Consider the following 20,082-nt stretch of genomic DNA (forward strand, 5'->3'; position numbering starts at 1 on the left):
AAGCTCCGAGGAGGCCGAGAGATGAGCTAATCCAAACATGGCGGTTCTATGAGACGATGGACTTTTTTGTAGTGTTTAAAGAGAAACACATGATGAAACCACTTCAAAATGTGTAACATCCTCCAAAGCATTTGTTTGACGCTGACGAAACAAAACTGACTGATGCTCTTGCATTCAAAAATCTCATTACTATGAAAGCTCCTTATATAATTGAGTTAGACATTTCACAGTCTATTACTAATCATGCAATGAGAACATTTGAAAAGTCGGCTTCCGTGTCCGACACTGTCTAATCTTTCCTTTTAATGTATCGGGAGCCAAACAGTTTGCTTGACTTAGTCAGCTAAGGCTCTCAGTTATAATGAAAGCAGAGTGTATGAAACATTCAAGGAATGAGTGTTTTACTCTGGAGAAAAGTTTTTTCCTGGCTATCCAGCATGTCCTTGTTAGGGGATTTTGCTTTCTAAAGCAAGGTCAGAGCACCCGGCAACTTTTTAGCTTTATTAGCCGAGGGCTTGTCCTGAGGCGCTAAGTGGCTCTCACACAACAGCATAGATTGCAACCTCTGATTGCGCCTTACGTCTGGCTCTCTTACTTTTTCATGTTGCGCCTTTTTTTTTTTTCCTCTACTGCTGCTTTCTGTATTGAGGTTTCCCCGCAGCTCAGCCTCAGCAGCATGGCTCCTCTTCTCCTCCAATCCTCCTCATTAGATTCTCCCCGGATAACCTGAGAAGCCCCTCTGCCGCCACCCCTCTCTCCCCTACCCACCGTCTCTCCATCCCCTTTTCCAACCCCGACCACAGGATTCATCAGCTGGCGACGAGCGACCTTTGACACCGGCGCCTCGCAGGCAGGATTACCATTGAGTCCGGCTCATGCTTTGTTCCTCTCAGCCGAGGGAGCAGAAAGACTCTTTAATGAAATTCAAACTTTGGGCGTGTGGAGAGCTAGACATCTGAAGACCTTCTTGGCAATGTGTGGAGATCAAAACACCTTGAGCCAAGGCGAGAAGCAGAGAAGTGTGTTGCTTTGCTCTGTGAATGCGCAATGATAATGAGAAACAACGGTTGGCTTGGATGAGAGCCAAGGACTCAAACAAGTGCCTTCGATTACTTTTCATCTGAAAAGTTAGAGAGTTTAAATCAAACAAGAAGCAAAACTGCTAAAATAAGTTATTGCGTGTTTGAAAGGTACTTTCAGGAAATTGAACCTCGTAATGGCCGAAGTCACTGAGGTTGATGAACTTTGAGATGCACAGCCATAATATTATTCCATGTTATTTTGCAATTCCCAATTTTGGTTAGCCACAGCAATTCAATGTACAATAACAATCAAAAGAATCAATAATAATTTAATCTAAAAGATATTTCATGTTTTAGTTTCACGCAGCCCTATTGCCCATTCTCGAGGAATAAAAATAGTCTAAATCGGTCTATTCTCCAAATGTCCAATATGAAGAATCAGTTCATTGAGAAAAGGGGAAAAAAAGAATCTATAAAGCCTGATAAGCTCTTCCATATGGTACATTGAGATGAGACTCCAAAATCCCTAAAAAAAAGGAAGACAAGGAAGGAAAAAGAATAGCAAATCCTAAAGGCCTCATCAATCACCGGGGAGCAGGCTCCATCGCTGGAAGCCCCGCTCTGCTTTTGTCATTGACAAAAAATAGCTTTCCATAGAAAAATGAGGGAGATCACACAGCCCGGTCCTGTATTGATTTTTATGGCGGATGATGGGGATGCTGGGTAGTGGAGGCAATGCTCTCGGAGCAGATGTCTAATGGTGTTTAGAGACTCTCTCCTTTATCAAGCCAGGCCAGCACTGACAGTAAGATGCTGGAGGGCAATTAAAATTAAAGCCTGGCTGATTAGAATATCATATTCATCTGGATGGTAATTACTATGTCTGGCTCCCTATAAATAATTAATTATGCAAAACCCATGCAGCTGCCACTGGCTAGAGTTAACTGACTTTCTGTCAACGTCTCACAGTTCGAGAAAGGATAAAGAGATTTGGGGAAATAAGCTCTTTAGCCGCTCGCTATCTGGGAGCCTGCTGGGGTGCGCACGCCGTGCCCGTTGAAACAGTGGCGGGGTGCCCTCGCTGTGTGCAGGTGGCTTTCGTGACACATGGCGAGGGTTCTTGTTGCACTTGTTGTCACGTGAAAGGAAAAAAAACTGTCTCCCTCCTTTTTATGACTTGTCAGTTTACAGTCATGTCTCACTTTTGTGACGCAACATCTCTGCATCAGTTAAAAATTTGCCACTATTAGCACAAAAACAAAAAAGTTGTACAATAAAACTGCTCTTCATGTTGTCTGTTATGTTTTTATGTGATAACACAACTTTTTTAATACCGTAATTTTCGGACTATAAGCCGCACTGGACTATAAGGCGCACCAGCCAAAACTCGTGATTCCGGGTTCAAAATGTGTGAAAAAAGTCACGGTATAGTCCGAAATTTACGGTAACTATTATTGAAAAAATGCTAAAGGTTTTTGTAGGCTGGAAGCTGTTCAATGTTGATTTGATGTACAACAAAATTGCATTTCAAGCCAGGTCACAAGAAAACAGTGGCAGCTTTGCTCTCTTCTTAACGTTTCCAATCACGCAAACATAAACAATTACTGAATGTTTAATAAGTGACACTGAAATCACGTTTGTGGTCTACTCTTCATTACTGTGACCTTCTCCCAAAGACACTCATGGCACCACAAATTAGTTTCATGCTGTTAAGGATGTTAATATGGTAATCAAATTCAGGTTATATAAGCAGGGAAGGTTATTCTATTTCATGTGGAAGAAGTTGGTAAAAGGAAATTGAAAACAATTGAAAAGACCCCAGGATCACTTTGTGTGTTTATCTGTGTGCCCACTTGGACTCCTCCACTCAGTTACGCTTTTACATTCCCTCACACTATCATTTTAAAATTTGGAATATGTTTTATAGTATAAGAAATATCTGCAAAAAAAAAAAAATCAGCAACCCCAATTGCTGCATCTGAGTTTTCCCCTTATATTTACATTGCCGCAACACTCCAGCATGCTCAATGTAGTTTTACAACATTCTTATTGATTTTATTGTTCCACTGACCACTGGGATGAGGTAGCTAATTGTGTTCGCCAATGTTTAACTTGATGTATGCATGTTTTCCCTGTTAGCCTCGAGGAGTGCTACATGTGTTCTTTGATAATCTCTACGCAGAGGGAGGTTTGGCCATTATGGAAATTTCCAGTTAAACTATGTGAACTCCGAATGAGCATCGTTGTGCCGCGGTAAAATCGTATTCCTGTCAATGCCTGGTTGGTTTACAACAAAATTTAAATTTAATTTCCATAATGAGACAAATTGATTTTGATTTTATTTTAGTGGATGCCATTTTTCAAAAACTAATCAATAATAAACCACAATGTAGATTAGTGGGGTTAATTATATTGATTCATGTTGGATAGATGGAATTTAATAAACGTATTTAATCGGATGGAAATAAAATTATATCATAAATAATGGCTTTAAAATCATGACTGGTTTCTATTTGTACTCCTGCTTTTGTTAATGCTTTCCTTTCCTTCATCTTGAAGTCACAAAGGTCGCCAAAGAACTATATGGGATGTTTTTAAATCTTTGAGCCAAAATGTTGGTGTATCAGCAGTATTGTTCACTCAAAAGATGTCTACAGTAAATCTGCAAATCATTCAACCGCTAACTAAGCCAATCAGTCAAGACCATCTACCCTGTGCGCTCTATTCGAATGCAAATCAGACTCTGAATGGCAGCCCATAGTTCCACTTGTGTGAGGGCACCTGCTGCTGCTGGCACATTGGACCTCACAACGGGGAACCATAGTGTCAAGTTTTGGCACCAGCTCAACACTTCTGTTTGCAAGGTCACACCGGTCGTGTCTAAGCCCCGCCTACAGTCTCGCTCTTCAAACGTGTGCCAGACTCTGTGTCGTCTTCACAATCACACCTGGGAATGGAAGACGATGAAGGTAGAGAAGAATTACAAGCATAGGTGAAGAACTGGACCGGTTTTATTGAGATACAACCGACATATCACCATCATTCACCCACACAGACTACCAATAAGCCGTTCAAAGAAAGCCCCTTTTTTTATTTGCGGCCTATAGATTTGGGGATGACAACACTAGCTTTAGATCTCGCTGACAGAAAAGAGGAATGTGCACCTACAAACACAGACGGAGCAGCCGCTGATAATAAAGTGTGTCATCTTGCTTTGCCCGGAATAAGATGAATAACGGTTATGTGAGCAGAGTGTAAATAAAGTTCCCAATATGTTGTTTTTTTTTTTTTAATATCACAGCTATCTTTGAGCTTGACTCGACACCTGCTGTGGACAGATATGGACTGGAGGGAAAAGGAAAAGGCTGGAGGTTGCCGCAGGACCATGGCAACCGTCCACACTGAATTTCCCTGTTGCTTTGACTGCATGTTGAAAGGCGTGATTCCAGACATGGGGGAGATTTAGGAAGAAAAGCGAAGGGAAAATAAATCAAGACTGTTTCATGTAAGATATGAGTTTTGCATTGAGCCCTTTCAAATAAGCTCCTTTATGTTAGAACATGAGTGACAGTCATAATAGCCCCAGCAAGTCACAGAAAGAGGAGAATGGGAATGGGCAGGCAGCCAGATCTTCTTTCTTCCTGGCAAAAATGTGGCTTCCAAAATAAAACAACCAGCTAAGCTCATTAAATAAATAGAAAAAGTGACTATACTCTACATTGAAAGTGAATATATATTATTTGGATTAAATAAAACAGGACCAAAGTGCTCACAGGAACAATCCTGCAAATTGGGCACAAGTACAAAAAAGCTGATGAGCAAATTCTTCTTGTTTATATCACAATAACTTACAAACAAAACGAGTCACCAGCCACCATGTTGACAAAACCATCCATTGCTGTGTCCCATCGCTTCAAAACAATTTCCAGCACATCCTACAAAACATACAACACTATCGTGCGTCATCATCAAACGCTGTGAGGTGTTGCAGAAAAATGGAACAAGGAAAAGCCTGCTAATTGAATTGGTCACACTTCCTGCTTCCCATTAGTGTAATTGGCATATCTATTTAGGATGTACATATTTTGTGAGAAGCTGCAACTGAGCCATATAAGATATATGGAAGCAATCGTCATCAGCTAGCAAAACAGATTCAAATATTTTACATTCTGTCTAGCAGAAGCAACCATTTGCAAATCTTACCTTGCTTCTCAATTGAGTCTGTCTACACTTTGCAGATGGGAAGAATTGGCACACACTTGCTAGTCTTGGCGCCTTCCCGCATTCCTTACACACTTGCTGGAGCTGTCCTATCAGTCGTCACCTGATGTTGGTGGTCTAATGGTAGAGATGACCCTGTGGAAACAGGCGTGCTGCCACCCTGGATCTTTCCCATCTGCCACCATTATCTTATGATGCCCTTGAAAGCAAATGGCTTCAAACTAACTCTGGCCAGGGATGGAATAAACAAAGAGATTAAAATCTAATGAGCCGGGGAGAACATATTTAAATGAATATGTTTGTGATCCTCATTTTTTTTTTCCTTTGGTTATTCAGATCTTTAATATGTGCCTTTTTATGCTCATTATGTTCCTGCAGGTTTCATCGGTGCTAACGAGAATAAAGTGGTAAGATTGTAAGAATTAAGAAAAACTGGCCTATTATATAAAAAAGATGAAATGGTATGAGGCAAAAGCGAATTCAAATAAAAAAATATTCTCCTAAAATGACGTTTTTTCTTTTAACATGCCAAAATAGTATTTATATTATTAACCGTGTTTTTCTTATTATTTTGTAATTTTGTGACTTTTACAAAACACATCTTTTCCTAATATTCTAAATTGGGATTTTATCATTTCTTTTTCTCATAACAAAAATAATTGAACATTGTTGACAATTTTCAAACGTAACTTTTTTCTTGTAATATTTTTTTTATATACATACACACCAGTATAAATAGATGATCACTTTAAATAATGAATATTGGAACTGACGGGGTATAAATAAGTAAACAGATGGAGGTCTTTGTGAAAATATTGGTTGAAGGTGCTCTGCATATGTTACCATGTAGGAGAGAATACGAGTCAAACCAAAATAACATCACCCACACACAAAACATTCCAAACCAGACCATGTGCTCCATTTGTTTACATAATTTGGCAGTGCTGAGCACCATCACCGCTTAAGACTCCCGTTGTGTTGCGACTATTCTTTCCTCTTCCTTCCACACATGTGGAGGCAGCTATCTGAAGCGTCCACGCCGTCGGATTATCCCACTAACCACCAATCCTTTTGCACCAGTTGAGAGGATGAGCGCGCCTGTTGGACCACCTCCAGGGTCTGCTGCCGCTCTCGCTTCTTCTGTTCCCTTTTCTCCAGCGGCTCCAGGCGGACGCCGCAATCCCACATCTCATCATCCACTCCTGCATCCCTCGGACCAGCAGCGACTGGCACAGACAACGCTCTGAAGGGGAGCAAAGGGTCCAGATGGTTTTGCTTTATGATGGTTTGTTTTCACTCGCACCTGTCAGCATTGCACAGGTGGGTGCTTTTATAGACGGAGGGAGGAGGGCGGCCATGTTTACATAGCATTTACTTGTCATAGTTAGAAAACTGACATTGACGTAACAGAGTTACACTCAAATGTAAGAGGCAAATATTCCCATAAACTTCCTGAATCTGAATAATTTCCTATACCAGTTGAGCTCTATGAAGCCCCGCCTCCATTCACCTCATTACATATGGGCCTCAGACATGCAAATGACTTAAGACAATAAAGCCAATGATGAGGAGATGCTGTTCTGCATGTACAATCAGCCCTCAAGGCTTTAGTTTAAACAATGTCTAATCACACAAAATAACTGCAAATGGAGAAATGGATGAATGGGTCGATGAATGGTTGCGTGGAAGTCCAGAGGGTGAATATTTTATTTCAAAGAAGCGGCAAACCCGTCTCACTAGCAGTTTACGAAGGAGACTTCCAAGAGGTAGCTTGAAATAGGAAAGTGGGGGGTGAAGTTTTCCCCGAATGTTGCAAACGTTTTTTGTTTTCATTAAACAAACTAATTTGAAGCTGATTTGTATGCAGCCATTTTTTACCGAGACCTTAATGCTTCGTGCAGTCACACTGGCAACGGACAGATTGGCTTCTAATGGTTATCCAATACTATGCAGCTGTGTACCTATGTGTTCTTTAATAAGGTTAACTGACCTTTCATGGTGGTTATAAATCAAAGCAATTGTCACACTTTAAAGCACTGCTAGAAATGCATATTATTATCTTCCTATCACCTTCTCTCAAAATAAAGCCACAAATATAAGGCAGTCATTTCAAGGCGCGGCTTCTGTCTTATTGACACAATTTTAAAAAGTGCCTTGAATCACACGTTCCATAATGGCAGTATTTGGGGGGAAAAAGCCACAGTACATCTTCTGGTGCCATAGAGCAGTTTTTGGATCAAAGGGGACTGTGAAATTACCTTGACAAGTGGAACAAGGTAAAAGAACTCCATGATTGTGGTTGATTGCAGGTAAATGCCCTATGTTTTTGTCAAAGGTCCACTACGCTGCTATCTAAAGGAAGTGCCGGCTATTATTTCTGGGATTATTATCCCCCGGCTGAGGCGTAATGGCCTAGCTACGCACTTCTGCAATAACGGCATTACAAGAAAGCCGAACGGAGCAAGCCTCATGTCCAGAATCCACCCATTTAGCCTCACAAATAATGCTTCACTTTAGCCCAGAGCGGTGGCGGTATTACCAGCAAAATCGCATCTAATGCCATCTGCTCTGTCAAAAAACGCAATATAAAAACACTGTTATTCTTACTACTACAGCTTGAGCACAATAAATGCAATAGAGTGCTCCAGCTACCGATTTAAAATGTCATTTGGAATCAGTAACACATTTGCCGTACAAAAAAAAAAAATACTTTGTGTATGCATATCATCTCAAGGGCCTGATGTGTGGGTTGGGCAAAAGGGGTGCGAATTGAATTTGGGATACATTCCCCGCTTTTCTAATAAGCCACCGGCATGGTGCCACTTTCCTGCATGGGATGAGATAAGAACTGGCAAAGCTGTGGCGTGGACTTCCACTGAAACCCCGTGTGCTGCTAAATCCCTCCACACACCTGAATACACACTTCACACAAACCGGTGAGGTAATGTTGTGATTACAGATGCAAACGCAGACACGGCGTTTTGGGAATACGAGGTGGAAGAGAGACGAATAAAATCCACTGAGAAAAAAGCACGTCGTTCGGAAAAAGCAAAAACTGAACTTCTTAAAGTCGTGCCGGCTTCAAAGAAATTACCACACCAGCAATATTTCCTTTTTATGTTCCCTCAACAATCCCCATTTGTGGGGGGGATTTAATTTGTATATCAAATAAAATATTCCCACCCACAAGGGAGTAAAGCTTGGTTAAGATTAACCCCATGCAAAACAGATTGGCCATTCCTTCAATAAATTAACACTTTAAAAAAAAAAAACATTTGTGGAATATATTGTTATGTAGAGCGAGTGGGATCTTCCACACCCAGCAAGTAATTGCCAAATTGTTGCTTATCCATCTGTGGAATGTTTTTGTCAAGGAAAAGAGGCGAGAGGAGGTTAAGCAAATATTAAAGTGATCTTTTGCCTTAACACATTTAGTGGCCATCAGGCACTCTAAAAAAGTTCCCGCCAACTCAGGTTACATTAATTTGCAAATATTTTTGTGGAACTGACAATTGTGCCATCGTCATTTTTACTGCAGTTACAGTATTTGTTGATTTTAGAGCAAATCAACAATCACTTCATAGGTTTTCACAAGTGAAAAAGTAGAAGAATACAACTGGTTTGATTTCCCCAAGTCCTGTGATTGTTCATTTTTTCTGAAACACCAATTACGTTTCCACATTGTTGTTTGGATTTCGTCACTGTTCCATCCATGCCAATTTAAATGCATGAATAAGACATTACAGTAACAGCAGAAGGAGAGGGAGTGTAAAACTAAAATATGATCAGCACTGATTTGTTTTCCTTGCTGTGTCAATAAACCCAAAACATTGTTCAGGGAGAAAAACTTTGAAGGAGGCAATAAATATACCAAAGAGTCATACTGCAGGGAAACTGTAAAAATAATACTTCACATTGTGCTAGAATGTCGTAATAGCAGAAAAAAAAAATCTTTCTAAATCGTTTTGTCGCCTGCAACATGATTTCCCCTGCACTAGTATAACCGTTGGCAGACACTTTTAGGGGACACATCAGGAATTCCTCCAATACCAAAACATCTGAAGGTAGCCAGAAGAGCAAGGGAACAAACCGATATTATGAGAAGCTTGAGAAATAGAGAGTGGTACCAATAAGAAAGTATATACGAGTAGGAAAAGGGAAAATATTACAAGGGGTTTATAGTCATTCTTGCCGACAATATTATGAGCTCCTAAAACCAACCTGAGGACACAGCTGCCTGTCAGCTGCACACTAAGGCCTGAAACAAGTCGTGCAGGAAAAAAATCTGGATTAAGCATTGCTTTAAATGCATTTTGAATGTCCTGTGGTAGACATTCGGTTTTACAACACCATTATGAAGAAAGGGAGAAATGGACACCCTTAAAAAATGCTTTTATGAGTCAAGAATGTCATCAAATATTACTTTTTAATAGTATGATATTACATCCAGACGTTGATAACATGTTAGCATATGGTACCATCAACTTAAGCATGTGACTTATGTCTTTGGAATGATTTAACACATTTAAAAGCCTTTTTCCAGCCACCATTATCATTGAGTGTGCATTTTAATAACACACATTGTTATCAGTGTTACTTTTGGAACATCTTCTGACAAGGTCAACATGTAATGCTTGTCTCAGGGCCAAACAGCTTCCCGTGACCGACCTGTGCTGAACATCTGTCTCTTTATGCAGATAAGCATATTGTTTGACAATTTATTATGTCTTTTATGCCCTTCACTGAGAGTTCAGAGCCAACGTCCATCTTGGCAAAGGCCAGGTGAAAAGTGGGAATGGTTCAGGTCACAGCTGTCGGGGTCTCAGTAAAGAGCCCCGAGAACCTTTCATGGCGATCTTGAAAGACTTGTGAGATGTGCGATGGTAAGTCTGAGATAATCGGAACGACACGCAGATAAATGTGGACATATTGCTTTCAAGTTGTAAGGCTCACAAAGTCAAATGAGGTAAATTCTCACGTTTAGGATCCTCCAAAGAGCAATACTGACTGGAACTTTACAGGTCTACCTACCGGTTAACGTTTCAAATACTTAACCCGCTCCGGTCGCCCATGGCAACCTCGCTCATGTCGCTTATTCAAAATACACTCCTTCTTACATTGGCCTTAAAAATAACAAGCACGATATAAAATGGATGAAAATCCATTAGTGACCAGGTAGCAGACCACATTTTACATGGATAAGCTAAAAGCAATGGCTGATCGAGTCGGGAAGTGTGACTCAGCTAAGGGCCTAGTCTCGTCACCTGACCCGCTACTTCCTGGTTAACAGCAGACATACACTTAACACCCTTAACACTCCCACTGCTCCAATCCTCCCTGTACCCCCTCCTACATGGGGCCTCTTTTCCATCATGCATATCAATGCTTTATGAGCAGTGGAAGAGAGGGGGATGAGGGATTGGAACGCAAATAGAGGAAGGGTCATCCGAGGAGGATTGGGCAGTGCAGTGAGGCCTAAACACCGGTCGGAATCAATCTAGTCCGAGGGATTACTGCTCCACCGAGTTGTGATCAATATCGCACTATCCCCCTTGCTAGGAAGCTTGACAAGCTAAATGAGGGTCCGGGTGATGCACCCCAACCTCATCGGTCCCTGCTCACATACACCTCCCTTGCTTATGAGGTGATGCAAAGATGTTTTGTTCGTGGTGAAGAAGGCAAAGGCTTGTTATTGGTCCAGCAATTTTGAACAATAGAAGTAGAGGTGTTAAATATTCAGCTGAGAGGAAACATTGAGCCTCTGCACCCGAGGGCTTTAGTTCCAAGACTTTACCCTGTGACAGAAGGGCTTCGGTTTCCATTCCACAAAGCAGTACGGGGGGCTATGGATAGCGAATAGGTGCCGAATTCTCAAGAGTCTAGAAAGTCATCCACTGTGTTTACAAAACTGATAACGAAAATTTAAGATTGAATGAATGCACTGATGAATGCAGAAGATGACATCATCGGTTATTACTTCCGATTCTGTGAGTCTGGCTTCCTAACAGGAAGGATTCAGTGCCAGGAATGATGACTCGAAATGTTGTTGGGTGACATCATTCCTCTTCCCGCTCCCTTCTCTCTCTCGTTCTCGAGTGTGTAAATATATGGGAGTAGCTGTTGTGCCCAGCAGATGGCACTCCTGTTATCCCAATGGTGAGCTGGAGCCTACAGCAGGAATTTGGGACTGTTCAAGATTTAACTATGTGTTAAAGTACTCCAGCTCTCAATTGCCTGGCGGCTGATTGGGGGGAAGCGAGCCAAAGAAGAGGGGAAGAAGAAGAAAAAGGAGAGATAGCATCCCAAATAACAGGTTATCTGGATCAGAGCCAACAAACTCACAAATGCTCACACATGCTTCAACAGAACAATGAAGCACAGCCATTCTCCCGTTAATAGGCAATCTGTGTTGTCATGAACATTTAGTTTGATAACTGTTACTGCTGTGTAAATGATGTCATAGGACTGCCATTCTCGATAAATTAACTCGCTGCCTCCAGTGAGCTTTGTTGACAATCATTCAGCATTTTTATTTATCACAATGTGACTTAGTCAGGAATGACGTCATGTAAAAATCAGCATAATATTTCATGTTGTTTGACATACACATGGTCAACAGACAATGGAGTAAATGCATTCTAAATATCCTAAAGGCATAATGAGTAAAATTACATAGTGTAGTTCAATTGAATCTACTATAAAAGCTATTAGAGGCCAAGACATTTTACAGAAGCAGCCAACAAAGTGACCCCGGCACCAGACAAGGAAGACAGGAGATAGAGGATAAAAATAAGGATGGCCTAACTTCATTAGTGTGGTCATGAGTGCAGAGAACGATGTATGCATTTACTGGGAGCCTGTTAGCGAGGCTTACCTGCAAACATGTAGCAGTAATAAGGATGGTCAGGCAATTAGTTATACACTAATGCATGATCGGATGACCTTAATTAGGTCAAACTGAGCCAACCAGTTTTAAAATGAAAAGATTCAAGAATTTTTTATTCGCCGTGTTTGAGCGTGCCAAACAAGGAATTTAACTTTGGTACAAAAGTGATACAATATGATGATATTTATGAATTATTAAATGATAACAGGGGTGTTCTTCTTGAAGCATAGTCGCATAATAGTGTACCCTGACATTCTTCACGGAAATGAGTCAGTTTGACAAGATATTATAAAATTCTCCAAATTGTTGGTTATAAAACACTTTGGTAGGAATATAAAGCCAACCAAAATACTTCCATTCATTTTCAGTATTATATTATGTTTTTTGGGTCTCAAATTTTGGAGGTAGGAGGATTTCGCCCCAATGTTGCCCGAATATATGCATCAAATAACTGCCCATGATCTAAATGAGCAAGAACTTAATGAACCCTCTCCCCTTTAAGATCCACCGAGCAGAGCAACATCGAGAGAAAACGTGTAACGTCGTCTGCAAACACCTAATGAGCCTTTTGGTGCATTATTGCTTGTCTCAAAGTGGTTGACTCACGCTGTGAAGGTTTGAAAAAGTAGGTGTACAATTACACAGCATGCTAGCTTCAGTAAAGACAGAGATGTAATGGTAATGTGCAAATCAAATGAGTCTATTCTTCCCTCGCGTCTGGCTGATTTGCAGACGCCGTCACGCCGTGCAGCAGAGCTGATGGCTACAGTATATGATCTAAGGCGCCTTGATTGGAACATAGTGCACTGCACCCATGAGACTCTGTGGGAAGCTGCAGCGGCATAATATGTAGCCGTGAGGACGGTGGCCAATGCTTTGCTGCTTACAAATGAACTGTTACGGAACACGAATGAATGGGCCAGACACTCGTGCACGTGCTTACAAATAAGACAAAAAAAAGGCGAAACGCAGCTAAATTGTGCTTCGGACCACACCGCCTCCATAGTGATCTCCCTTTCATGTTCCTCTATTGACTGCTCTTATATCCTGTGGCTTGATTGGACCACACGAGACAACATCTCACACGTCTAGCTTCCCCTCCATCACCTCCCCCTTCTTTTTTCTCCCCCTCTCCCCTCATGTTTGCCTTTCATTAGCTTTCATCTCTTCAGCTTATTGAACTCCACCACTGGCATCAAGAGTGTGATGCTTTGATGATGCGGCCGCTGCCCAACATACGTCTATATTTAGTGCCTTTACATATTTCCATAAGAAATGATTTGCAATGTCTGCCAATTCTCAGGCTGTAACGGGACGTAAGGGGCCATAGAGTACTATGTTGCCCATGAGCCGTTCAAAGGGTGCCTTTGGTCTCTAGATACACTGAAGGCCTCACTTAAGATTTTTCTTCTTTATGTTCTGCCCAGAAGTGTGTTCCTTAATAAGTATCACACTGATATAACTTAGAAACAAGAGAGGGCATTTGGCAGACGTGGTCAATGTACACTGCATCACACTTTACTGTGGAAACACGATAACGTTTTAAAAGTATAGATCCTGAGCCTGGTTTGTTGACTTCCTTGTTTCTTATTTCAAAATATTAATTAAAACAATTAATAGCTGTACCAACGTGCTGCGCGGACGGTGGAGAACACTTGCATGAAGAAATAAACAGGGTTAAGGCCTTACCCTACTTTGAAACCCTAACACTAGCTTGAAACCCTACTTTTATTCCCTAACCCTAGGTTAAACCCGACTTTGAAACCCTAACCCTCGGTTAAATCCTACTTTGAACCCCTAACCCGAGTTTTAAACCCTACTTTACACACATTTTACACACACACACAAAAACAACTCGTGGAGTTAGTCCTTTAAATACTCACTGAGTTGAAGGCTCCCAAGAGTTTGGTTGAACTTTGTGCTGACCTTTTCCTTTGGAGATTAAATATTACCCAATATGATTTCAATTAAAAACTCCGCCTTCCTGCTGCTTGTCCTTATCAAAGTACACACAATTTCCAACACATCTGCTATACACAGAACAACTCTCTGGGGTGAAGACTACTTCAGATGACAGTTGCGTGATTCTCTTGGTCTGGTGGATTTAGTTTTCCTGTGGGGATGTGTGTTAGCAGGTGTTACAATGTCCCTTTCTTAATAGAGAATAAAGCCTTTGTTGCTCGATAAAATAAGAAGTCAATTACTTACACGCGTGGAATAGTGTTCATAAAAATGTAGTATCAAACTGTTTACATGTGACCTCTGCGATCTTGCATATCTTTCAAATACCGACAGTTTTGGTGTTATTTAGTGCGATCTTGGCTCAGTGTTACATCACACTATGAAACATGGCAAGGTCTTGTTTTATTTGAACAAGAGTTGCTGTAAACTCGAAAGAAACGCAAGCGAAAGAGAATAAATTTCCATGCACCCTGTGGTTCTAATCATGTACTTTGCATGTCATAGCAGTCAACATAATAATAAATAAAATTTTAACATCATTAATTTCTTTAGGCCACAACAATAGTCTAATGTTAAATTGGGTTACTTGCAATGCAAATGAGCCAAAAGTGATGGCGCGTTTATTTGAAGTTGAACCTTTTGTTGTCAGTTCCAACTGTATTCTCTGTTTTTCAACCCCGGCGAGGGACCTTTTTACACATTTCAATGGGGAATTTGCCTTTGAATTATTCAACAGACTAATCCGCCATCGCCAATGCTTTGGTCTGTGTGGGCCTGCTGTTCCAAGCACCAGCCAGTTCATCGTGAATGCTCAGAGAAAAAGATAAAGAAAGACACAGGGATGCAGACAACAAAACCTTGGAGAACGCCAATGATGTCAAACTGTTACTACTAATGATGTAAATACATTTGTTATTTGTAGAATAGGTGTATATTATGGGCATGGCTGGAGCTTCTGGACAGCCTGTAAAAAGATCCTATTGGGAACTATCAACTATTTAATATTAAGCTCTTGCCAGTTATGGACCCAGAGATTTACTGTTCTTATAGCAACTCGGTATGCATAAAAAACAAACAGATGGTAAATTATTACACATGGCAGTTGGGAATTATTATAGTTGTAACATTTTCTGCAACTATACAAATTGTTTGAACGTCATGTTTTATTTATAGGAACTAAGATTAAATGATGTGTATCTGAGAAATATGGGGAAAAATTGGAGTAAATTTTTTGTCTGATGTTTATCGTTCTCACTCCTCACTGATTCACAACTTGTGTGGATTAGTTATGTGTGTGTTTTGCAATTATCCCTGCTTCCATTTTTGTCCAACTTTACCTCTGATTGGCTTACAATGAAATTTGACTCACGCATTCCCCCAAAGTCATCTTAAATAGGCTCAATCTCACCTCTGACCTGAACTATTGTTGCTGTACTGTTTTGCATTACTTTAATTGGTTTAATTGTTTTTATGCTCTGGGTCTTTTTTCATAAAGCAAACCATTTCCATACGTAAGCCATTACGTTCAGTGTTTTTGATGATGCCAACAAAGGTCAGTGTGACTATTAGGAATTAAGGGTTTACAGATGCATGTGCCATGAATGAATGTATTGAGGTGTTATGAAAAGCTACTGTTCAACGTGCTGGTCTTGTATAATGATCACAAACGACATGCAGTCAATCAGTGTTGATTGGAAACGTGTCACGTCGGTTTGTGGTTCACGTTTCGGACTAGAGAGCCTCCTGTGGTGTACTGTAAAGCAGACTAAGTAATCACACGTGTTGCTAACCAAAAAGAGAAAATTGTACCTCCACATGAACCGATCTTGAACTTGTGCCTACTGGATAAATGCTGTTTGCTAATGAGTACCGTTTGCTAATGCAAGCGCAATTTCATTGATCTGCCTGTCATTTTACTGCTGTCAAAAATAGATGAGCATCATAAATAATTTTTGGACACTCATCCATTCCACACTGATTGAATGAACTAAATGAACCTGGATCCATTCATTATTCTCTTTAGTTATAGTTTTGGTGTGTTTTTTCCCTATTGTTGTATGCCTTATCCCTGTTATTATTTTTTCTTTTTTTTCATCTGTATGACATATATTAGGATGCATATTTCTCTATTCATTGAAATTTTACTTTAAATGTATTCATATTTCTAGAGAATGCCACTTTGCAAGCCCCTGGAGGTTTTTTTTAGACATTCTCCCTCACATTTATTTAATCTCTCTCCATTTTAAATGTTTTTGTATGTGAAAATAAACTGATTGAGAGTATCTGCCCCAGACTGACCGACAAACTGCGCATCAACACATCTAGACATCTTCCAAGCTTCCAAAATAGGTCTCACTTTAGAGAACATTCTCAGTTTTACTGTACAAAATAGCTTAACAGAGAACGGCGAAAGTGTGTGGGAGGACGCGCAGCTCAAGTGTTTCTTGTTACGGTGGAAAATTATGCAAAAGCTCTCCGACTAGCATGAAAGATCAAAGATAAAGGCCATAGGGCATGCACATTAAGAGTTAGAATGAGAGCCCTTAGCTGTGCACTGTTTAATTATTGAAACAAGAAACATCTTAGATATTTTAAAGAGCCTCTAATAATGTAGTTTGAAAAGAAACACCTCGGTGAAGACAAAAAAAGAAAAAGCACCCTTTAATTTGCTGAGTCGCTTGAGCCTTGTGCAGTTTTGCCCCAAAGTGAGCGAGAACATTCCGCAAATTAGGCCGAAAAGAACCACGCTTGCTGCGAATCAGTTTCCCCACGAATGCTCCAATTATCCCAATTACTTCTAATTAGCCAGCGTGATCAACAGACAAACACAACTCAAATCTCATAAGCCAGATATTGTCAATGCTGTTGTTATGATGCAAGCATTTAATCCTACACTCATATTATGGGAGAATGTGTGTTTGCTGGCCGTGAATAAATCAAGATTCCGGTCGCCTACGCATGCAAGATGTCTTTATCCAACAACCGAATGCAAAGTTTTTTTTAGTTTATATTAGTCCCTTAAATAGTCCACTCGATAAAAATCCCTATATAGTGATTGAGGATTGAAAGGATTATCCCTGAATAGAAATAAAGGCAACACAACATCTGAGAAAAGAAGTTCGACTATAGCAAAGAGCTTAAGAACATTCAACGGGAGTTAACTTGCTACTTAATATCTCACCATTGGTACGGGCCAAACATGTGTGACCAAACGCAGAGGGAGGAAAAAGGGGATAAGGGCCACATTAATCCATGTCAGCGCAGGCCAAATTATTTATCACCTTGTGCAAACAAACTGTGTCCTGGACAGCCTGTCAGGGTGGGGAGGGGGGGTTATGTGAGGTCCGTAAGGGCTGCCAGCTACTCTGCCGCATGACCCCCATCATTCTTCCTCTTATCTCCCGTCCTCGTCCCGCTCCTCATTACTCCTTGTGCACAAGCAACCGGGGCCTGTGTGCATGCAGGAACCCCAATGAGATAACTGATGAAGTGGCCCAGTGTTTTTATTTTAGTCTTCTGTGACATCTTTGCTGGATTGCATTTAAAGCACCCGAGCGCTACGCTGATCACCCGGGAGGTTGTCGGCTACTTTATGTCGCCACTTGTTCATTTGTGTGCCTGAACTTGTTTGTGTGTTTATGGGCAGGGAGGAGGGAGGAGGGGGGGGGTACATCTGGACTCTGGGAAGCAACCTCCTCAGCCTCTCTCACCCACAGCCAAGCCCAGCCAGGCCGGGGAGTTCCAATCAATAAGCAGTCCCCGTAGCTGCCCCGAGCAAGCTGTTTGAAAAGTCAGAGAAGCATGAAATGGCCATTATTAAATTACTGGGACGGACACATTTAGGAGGCCATTGCATTAAGAGAGCAAGCTCACCCAATTAGTGGATCAGCACATTAATAGCCCTGGATGAGAACACCATCTGATCAGAGATTAGGCGTACACACAATCTATTGACCTATTTTAGCGGTCCACTGAAAGCTTCATATAGCATTCGAGCGGCGCAACACTAACTCATGTCCCATGGCCAGAATGGATGGTTTATATTTCATGCATGATTCATTTGTGGACTCGCTAAAGCTTTGTGATCTTCCTGCAGTTGCTCTTTTGCTGAGTCAAACCTCATCCATTTGTAAGAGGCAAAGCCATATTGTAGACGAAGAAGTATTATTGTGAGATGTTCACTCGCTCTTTTCCAAGTGCATTCTCCAGAGTGAGAACTGATTTACTTCTTTGCTTATACTAGAAAGTATGCAGTGCCATATGGGTTAGTGTTAGCCAAATTGCACAATTGCTCAAGTCACCAACTTACAAACTAATTTATAAATATACCAATACACTTGCTAACAAATTGAATCTAAGCTTGTTTACACAAAAATTTAGATTTTTTTAGATTTATAATTCAATCAAGCAAGAAATAAATAAATCCCTTACCCATTTAGAAATATGGTGAAATAAGGTTTGATACATTTCATGAATAAATTTGATAAAATATTTGAAAATAATTCCAACCTTTATCAATATGATAAAGGAACAAATAGAAAAATGAATAAAAAATATTTTACTATTTATATATGAAATATTTTTATCGTCTGCCTACTGTTGACTGATCGCATTCCCAACTTTGGAGTTTTGACGCAGACGATCCCAGAAAAGAGTTCTGAACTATATTTCTTGACTTTTTCTAGCACTCATTACAAAATATCTATGTGAAAACATCGCTGTCTCTTCAGCAGTATCGTTGCTGTCAATGCATTTTAAAACAAGCATCCACAGACTTGGCACGTCAAGGGCTCTTCAGAGCCCTGGGCATATTTTAGGGCTTTGGTGAGTGATGTTTTTAATATAAATTATTCACCCCAGAGAGGCGAAGCTTTGGATGCTAGCCCTTGTTTTTAAAGAGCACCTTGTTTGCTCCTAATTTTACAGCTGGTCAGGCAGAAGTACAGCGGCTAACCTGTGGGTCAGACTGGCAGATGGGAATTGCCATCTCCCTGTGCACTTCCATTGCCGTTCTAATGCCTTTGAGCACACACACAAACACACACAAAACACACAAGACTAGTTGAGTACTCGTAGACAGAGGTTACAGGGGTAACTAAACCGCCGGGATGCCAAGATCGTTATTTCGCACTCTTCACAGGGTTGTGTCCACCTCCAGCGTGCTCTGTCTCAACAGCACCATCAGCATCACCATCAAACGCACAACCTCAACCCTCAGCCTGCGGCGGCAATGTTTCCAGCAGGCCGAGGTAAGAGTGTGCATGTGTATTGATTTGGCTCTGCTATGTTCACCCACACAGAATCTAGCCTTTCACTTGTTAGCCTTTGACTTTTTGGAGTGTGGACTACAGCGTAGATCACAGTTGCAGGAAAGCGAGTGGCGGTATTGTGTGTTTCGGAAAATATTATTATTGGTGGCGGTAAAAGAAGATATAATTAATCCACAATTTAATCAAGTCATCCTTTTTTTTTTTAGCTATTTTTGACTGTATAATGATGCATGCTGCAGGACTTACATTTTGGTAACTTCATGATTATGACTTAAGTTGAAGAGAAAAATATGCGGAGAATCGCAAGCCCCTAAAGATTGACGGTGTTTTGTGTGGAAAAAAGTAACTTGTAAGAACGCTGCCCTCTGAAGACTTAGATTTCCCGTCAGCAAAATTGGCCCAGACAGGCAAAAATGTCTTTGCAAAGTGATGAAATATTGAGTCTGTTTTGATTATGAACTCCCCCTTACCTCTTGCAGCTCCTGCAACTTGGCTGAGGTATTGACGAGGTGAGATTTAGTCACATTTATTTTCTGCTCTATTCCTACTTCTTGGCAAAGAAATTGAGCGTTGTCTGACAAAAACAAGCTTTGCAGACATCCAGTCGGCCGACCTGAGCTCACCCTGTTTTCTCTAGCTCAGCTTGTTTTGCAATGTGGCCCGGAATAAACGGTATTATGGGATGTTGATATCTCACTGTCAAAAGAATTTGGTATTTTAG

The 20,082-nt window shown here is 40.8% G+C and overlaps 1 long non-coding RNA gene across 1 annotated transcript in view; it reads right to left on the bottom strand.

Moving 5' to 3' along the window:
* Positions 1-6,006: 6,006 nt before the first annotated feature.
* Positions 6,007-20,082, bottom strand: part of LOC148385285 (uncharacterized) — a 194,214-nt gene continuing 180,138 nt past the window's right edge. Inside the window, exon 4 of the long non-coding RNA XR_015853072.1 lies at positions 6,007-6,486. This is a non-coding gene — a long non-coding RNA (uncharacterized LOC148385285). The remainder of the gene's footprint in view (positions 6,487-20,082) is intronic.

This window comes from Syngnathus floridae, chromosome 16 (genome assembly GCF_059516105.1).
Source record: "Syngnathus floridae isolate MCC-2025c chromosome 16, RoL_Sflo_1.0, whole genome shotgun sequence".
Classification (NCBI taxonomy): Eukaryota; Metazoa; Chordata; class Actinopteri; order Syngnathiformes; family Syngnathidae; genus Syngnathus; species Syngnathus floridae.